The following is a 7598-nucleotide window of genomic DNA, read 5'->3' as shown; positions in this document are numbered from 1 at the left end:
CATTCCTTCCCATCAAATGGGGGGGGGGGGGGGCTTCTAGAGATTAGAGGACTCATTGAACCTCCGCATTTTATTCAGTTCCAGTATCAATACGTAGCTGTATTAAAAATAATACCATTTATTTTCCTGCAGTTTTCATAAACCAGAGATTGTATAACAATGTTTTTAAAGGTAGATAGATAGACTGCCTTGATAAAAATACAACCACTTTAGTAAAATAACAACAACCAGAAGAGCCTATTTAGAGCAAAGCCTAACTGTAACTCAAATTGTTGTTTGGGGTTATATCCAGTGCTAGCCCAACACAGAGTCTGCCTGTTGAAATTAAGAAACCCAAGGCAGCCTTGTTCATTAACTTCAGTGGGTCTACTCTCAATAGGACTAGTATTAGATACAACTCTGTGTCTTTATTGAATTGGGAATTCTGTAGTGCTTAATATTTGGATGTTTAAATAGATCATTTTGCTTTTTTTACTTTTTTTAAAAAAAACCCTAGAATATGGTAAGGTATGTAGTAAACGACCTTATAATGAATCAGACCCCATTTAGCTCAGTACTATTTACACTGACTGGCAACTGGAGATGTTGAGGAGTCAACCTGAGACCACCTATATGCAAAACAGATGTTCCTCTACTGACCCACGGCCCTTCCCTTTTTTAAGAAAAGCCATACACCATTATGGTATCAAGATGTGAAGCTATGGTTTCTAGGGTGTAGGCAGGAGAAAGCTTGGATTTTTAAAGTATATTTTCAAAGATACCTCACCCCCCCCCCCGGGGAAGTGACTCATCCCTACAGCTTGGTCTCATAATCTTACTAGGAATATTCAGTCACTAGCAGGCAATCATCCAATAACAAATGTATTGCCTCTGAAAGCAGCTTTCGTCTTCAAATTGCTTCATTTTCACTAATTCATTCATACATTAGGCCTCTCTTTGAAGTTACTGATAACTACCATTGTTTCTGAGTCTAGAACATTGCAGGAATCTTTTGAAGTACCAATTCATTATAAAGACTAAGTTACTGAGGTGCATTGAATTGATTATGGCTGACTGAGGGTAAAGTGGGACAATGGCATTAAATGTATCCAAGAGTCCCGTATCTTTTCTTTTTTAAATCAATGATAGCTTCTGTGGGAGGCTCAGAGAGTGGTGACAAGGGAGAGGGCCATGCCCTCCTCACTTTCTTTGAAGTCCTTTTGGCACCAGATAAAAACTTACTTTTCCTCCCAGGCTTTTGATCGACTGAGATGCTGCTGTTTTGCTTTTACAGTGGTATCTTGGGTTAAGAACTTAATTCGTTCTGGAGGTCTGTTCTTAACCTGAAACTGTTCTTAGCCTGAGGTACCACTTTAGCTAATGGGGCCTCCCACTGCCGCCGTGCAATTTCTGTTCTCATCCTGAAGTAAAGTTCTTAACCCAAGGTACTATTTCTGGGTTAGCGGAGTTTGTAACCTGAAGCGTGTGTAACCTGAAGCGCCTGCAACCCGAGGTGCCACTGTAGTGCTGCTCAAACTTCCTGTGGCTGTTTTGGTGGGTTGTTTTGGGGTTGTTTTTGTTTATTTATTTGTGTTTTTAACAGCATTGTAAGTTGCTAGGAGACCTTTGGGTCACAAAAGACTAACAAGTCTAATAAATAATAATAATAATAGCTGTGATGGTTCCAGTCCAAATAGGCACTGTTCTGAAAGGAGGGGGAGAAGATAGTAGCAATGCTTTAGAGGAAAATAGCAGCTTGGGTAGGGAATTGTCAGCAGCTTAATGGTCTGGGGAGAGGATTAAACCCCTGTGCACATTAATTCAAGGCTGTATTCAATGCTAGTTCTACTCAGATTAGACCTATTGAAATCAATTGGCAAAAGTAACTTAAAGCTATTGAGTTCAGTGGGTCTGTTTTGAGCAGGGTTAACATTGGATACAACCCTAAGTGTCTTCTGAAGTTTTCACTAGAGCTTCAGATGCACCTTCTTTTAGTCTTTTATGCATTAGTGGGAAGATGGTATCAGAGACAATTACTCTTCAGCAAGAGGAACTGATTCCCATCATGCCAAACACCTCCTAATCCACCCAACGCCTGCTCTGCAGCTCACTGGGTGAGAAATAGGAGCCAAAGGGCTCAGTTCCAGGCACATGAGCATCATTTGGAGTTGAATCAAGTTCCTTGTAGCCAGGGATCTGTCCATGGTCCTGCAAACCTTGTACCTGATGCTCCATCTCCTGTTGAACTTCAGACCCATATTGGTTGACTACACTGGACTGCCTTCTCTTTGACATAGATCTAGGGCAGTCAACCTTTGATTCTCCAGATGTTGTTGGACTTTTAACTCTCATTGTGGCTCATGGTTAGGAATGATGGTTATGCTGGCTGGGGCTGATGGGAGTTTGAATCCAGCAACATCTGGAGTGCCACAGATTCCCCCTTCTAAATATAAATATTTCCAAAGAAGAAAATCCAGAAAGTTATTAGAATTCCACTTGTCACTGTTAATAAGTTTTCCACTACTGGCATATTGCTAGTATTAATTAAAACCTAGTGATTATGCACACTCCTATAATCAATATGTTTTAAATGTTCAACAACAGAAAGAAGTTAGCATGAGAGGTAGCACCACCAGTTTCCTCTTGCCTAACCACCACATGTGAGCACATTTGGTCATGGAAAACTCTTCAGAGTTTTGGTCATGGAAAACTGCTCCAGAGTAGTTAAAGCTGTTGTCAGTAGCTATTGTGGTGCTTGATCACATTACACAACATCCCCAGAGAGCATCCCAGAGGCAATGGGACTGAGATTTAATAAACAGAAATAGCAACAACACAAATATTGACTGGAAATATTTGGTGGGTGTTGTGTTTTTTTTTTGGTGGGGGGTGGTTGGTCTTGGGTCAACTCAGGCAAATTACTACATGCTGGTCTAGGGGTGAAGTGGTGAAATCTTCACACATTTTTGCCAGGAAAAGGAAGGAAATTATCGAACCACTTGGTGGCAGTAAACATATATCCCATGAAAGTTTAGATCTAGGAATACAGAAAGTGCAAGGGGTGAGAGCAGGATCAGGTTGTATATTTAGAGTTGAAGCATGGCTGAGTGGAAAAAGAGAAAGTACTGTATCTTCTCAGTAGTTCATTATAGAATACCCTGCCCCCTTCCTCACTGTTTTTCACCAATCATGGCATGCCTTTTTAATCTGAATGGCTTTTATTTTATGAGAAAGCAATGTTTTTAACTTTTTTTTTTTAAATAAAAAAGCTCTTCTTTATAATTGTTTTATAAAAGTGCAATGTTTTGTGGTGTGAGCTGCCCAGAGTGGTGTATAAGTATTGCATCCCATACTAGTTACGCTCAAAGTAGACCTGACAAAATTAATAGACATGGCCAACTTCTAATTCATTAGATTTCAATGGCTCTACTCTGAGTAAAAGTTAGTTTGATACAACCCTAAATGCATTTCACAAAGGAGTTATTATTATTTTTTTATTTCCTTTAGTAAAAAATAATCCATAAATAACAATACCTCTGCTCCTGTTTCAAAGGAAGAAGAAGAAGAAGAATTGAGAGTGTGAAGGAGGGTCTGCAAACTGTCTTTGAGATATTCTGGGACCCACAGAGCCCCCTCAAATATTGCTGATCTGTGTACCATTTGAGCTTGAATCTTCCTGTCTCATAGAGAAAGAGGCTTGTGTGTCCCCCCCCAGAAAAAAGCACTGCTTATAGTATTGCTTTCCTTCTGCATCCTGAGTTTGCCTGGTATCACCTCTGTATGGTTCATGGCTGCAGTGCAGATAAGCAGTTACTCTGTTCTCACAGTGGCCAACCAGATGCAAGCAGGACTCTTAACGCAATAGCATTCTTCCCTCCTCTGGTTTCCAGAAACTGTTATTCAGATGCATACAGTACTGCCTCTGAAAAATGCCGGAACTCCTGCTTTTTATTTGTTTAGAAAAGATTATGAAGCCATTCAGTACAGTGTAGAAATGTAAATCATCTGCCTCTCCTTTGACTGAGCAACACTTGTGTGTCAGTAATTGCTCCTTGCCATAATTCCTGTTACCTGTGAGTCAGAGTTAAGCAGTCAGGCGCCTTCCAATTTTTCACTGTGACCTGTCAAGCTGCCGATATCCTAAAGCTTATTAAGTCTTTGGGTTTACTGTAGCAATCTCATTCTTTTCAGCTCACATTCTTTTCAGCTAAGGCAGCTGAAAGGTATTGTCTGTTAGGTTTAGGTGGTTACATTAATTTCATGAAATACTGTGTGCCACTGGCTTATAAATCCACCAAATTCACGAATCTCTCTGATTACATCCTCTCCAGCACATTATGAGTATGCATGACTTGTCCCAGCTTTACCAGATTACGTATCATCTTTTCAGATGTGTGCACTTAGGCTTGTGCCCAATGTAGTGATAAGTAAGCACCCCAACAGTGCAACGATTTCTGCTTGTGCAACAGAACTTTCTCCTCTCTCCATCTCTCCATGTGCACCCCAAGCCCTCCCCAAATATGCTCTGGTGGATTCAGGGAGAAACCCAGGCTAGATCTGGAGGTAGCACAGGGATGGGCATGGGGAAGGGGGAGGAAGTCCTCTTGTGCAAGTGGAAATCTTTGCACTGATGGGATGCTTAAAATGCTACACCAGATACAAGCCTAAATGTGTGAGGGTCTGAAGATGCATTGGGGTCACAGCTGTCCTCATCCACATTTCAAGCACTTGCTTGTTCAGACAAATGTCCAAACATGGTTTAGCATTGTCCTTACACTCAATTCATCCATGGGCCATTGATGAATTTTCCTTGATTTGACAAAGTATCCTGTTTTGATTTTTACTAGAACCAGATCTGGGTGCAAAACACCAGCTCTGCTTAGACAATTGCAAAGAATTAAGGAACAGGGTATAGGGATGCGGGTGGCGCTGTGGGTTAAACCACAGAGCCTAGGGCTTGCCGATCAGAAGCTTGGCAGTTCAGATCCCCATGACGGGGTGAGCTCCCGTTGCTCGGTCCCTGCTCCTGCCACCCTAGCATTTCGAATGCAAGTAGATAAATAGGTACCGCTCCGGCGGAAAGGTAAACGGCGTTTCCGTGTGCTGCTCTGGTTTAGAAGCGGCTTAGTCATGCTGGCCACATGGTTTAGAAGCGGCTTAGTCATGCTGGCCACATGACCTGGAAGCTGTACGCCGGCTCCCTCGGCCAATAAAGCGAGATGAGCGCCGCAACCCCAGAGTCAGCCACGACTGGACCTAATGGTCAGGGGTCCCTTTACCTTTACCTTTAAGGAACAGGGTGCCTCTGAGCACATGCTCAGGCCAGAAATCTGTGGTCGGTGTTGGAAACAAGCTCACAAGTCCTTCTGCACCAATATCCACTCCTGGTCCCCCCCCCCATTCTTTTTCATCAACTTCATTCTAATATTGAAAGTTTTGTGATTCTGCCTACAGGATTTTATCAGCAGACTTCATCTGCTCGGCTGGGTCTCTCTTTCTCACAGAGGCTACTGGAACCAACTGCCCTGTGAGGGGGAGCAGCTGGACCATCTGCTCTAGGGTGGGTGGCATCATCTGTCCCCACCTGCCCCCCCATCCCCAAAAGGCACCACCTTCCAGCTGCATCACAGCCACTCCCAGGAAGCTTGTGATGCATGGGTATTTCTTGGAGGTTTGCCTGTTTTGAACTGGGACCAGCCTGTGACAGCTGGCCCATCTGTTCTGGCTGGACATGTGGTCTCACCTGGACCCCCCAGTACTTCCTGGAAGGACTGACCAGACGTTGTCAGATCTTAGCTCAATATTCAGCTGCCCTGAAGCCATCTGTTGGAAGCTAACCAAATATGAAACTCAGAGCTAGTGCCCCGGTTCGCATTTTTCCTCCTTCCTGCCAACACCTTTTCGTTTTGTGTCATGCCTTTTAGACTGTAAAGCCTGTGTGCAGGAATATTTCTTGGGAAACCCTTGGGGTAATAAAAATGCTCAAAATGAATGAATTAATAAAGAGTATGTGTGCTGTGGGTGCCAGATAAGTAATTTGCACAGCACAACTCCAGTTGGCGGGACTGGGTTCAGAATGGGTGGTCTGATGGTGTTATGTTATCAGCTGGGATCAAAGGGAGGATAACAGAGTAGATCAATGCAAATCCATTGTTTCACCTTGGGATTTTGCTTTTGGAGATGAAAGGACCTGTCCCAATAAGAGGCAGAAAGCTCTTTCAAGCTGTTGAGCAGGTTGATTGCAAAGTGACAGGTTGCAATCCTGTGCACACTTACAGGGGAGCAAACCCCACTGAACATCGACTAGGCTTGTGCTGTAAACTTCCAGACATTTAAAACAAGGGAGATCCCTTCTTACTGAGAAGAACAGTAAGGAAGGGGAGAAACAAGAGCTGCCAGAGCTTCTGCTGTTACCTGAATATACGCAGACCAGGAATGACCACAGTCCTCTCTGCCATCCTAGAGGGCACCTTCTTAAGCTCCAGTGTGGTGTAGTGGTTAGAGTTCGAATCCCTACTTGGCCATGAAGTTCAGTAGGCGAACTTGGGCCAGTCATTACCTGAGATTCCTGTATTGCAGGGGTTTGGACTAGATGACCCCTGGGATCTAAGATAATGTGATCAACTCTCAGCCTGACCCACCTCACAATATTGTGAAACATGACAAAAGTTTGCATTATATGCTTAAAAAACAACAAAAACTGGCTTTGGGAGCTACTTCAAGGAAGTAACTCATCCTGTGCTGAAGATTGTTGAATGGTAAGCAATAATTTGTCAAATTTAATACTTTAATACTAGTTTTCTAACCTCACATTGCTCTTTGGAGTACCACCCACAGAGTCTACATCAGGGTGACTAACCTGTGGCTCTCTCTAGATTCCAGCTCCCATCAGCCCCAGTCAACATGGCCAATAGCTGAGGGTGATGGGCAACCTCTGTTCCCATTCGTGTTCTAAACGAACTCCTGGTCAAGCTTCAAGGGTGGCTAACTCGGGATGAGGTTGCAGAGAAAGGAAGCCTTGCATTTCAGAACAAAGGCATATTTCTTTCTGCTTAAAAGTGTTGGCCTTAAGGAGTATACTATACACTACACAGAAATGCATGTGATGGAGTTTTGGTGGTATGCTGCTGAGAAAAGCATCCTCAAAAACCTCTGTCCATCTATAGCATTCTTCATAACATCCAAGCAGAAATATGGCATGGGGTGATGAATTTGCTGTTATTATATAATAGGTTATATATTATAATAGGTTATTTTCCCCTTTCAAAGGCAGTCATTCTGTTTCTGTTGTCACCAGTGATTTAAGATTGCATTACCTGAATAAATTTCCCTTTGGAGGAGAAGGTCAAAATATACAGGTTTTTCCCTTGTACCTTTTTGCAGTGTATAGGAAGGAAAGGAAGTTAATTGTTTTAACAGTGCATACTGTACTCAACACTTACTGTCTCATAACAAATGCAACTGATCTGCAGAAAAGACTTTACAACCTGAAAAAGGAGGCAATGCGCATACTTTTGTAAACCAAGAAAATCTTTAATAAAAATTATTTTTAAAACAACAACAACACTGCAAACTGTCCTGAAATCATATAGAAAGGTGGAAGGAAGAGAAACAAGTAA

This window comes from Podarcis pityusensis (assembly GCF_964106645.2).
Source record: "Podarcis pityusensis genome assembly, chromosome: 15".
Classification (NCBI taxonomy): domain Eukaryota; kingdom Metazoa; phylum Chordata; class Lepidosauria; order Squamata; family Lacertidae; genus Podarcis; species Podarcis pityusensis.
The sequence above is the reverse complement of the archived record's forward strand: the minus strand, read 5'-3'. Positions refer to the sequence as shown.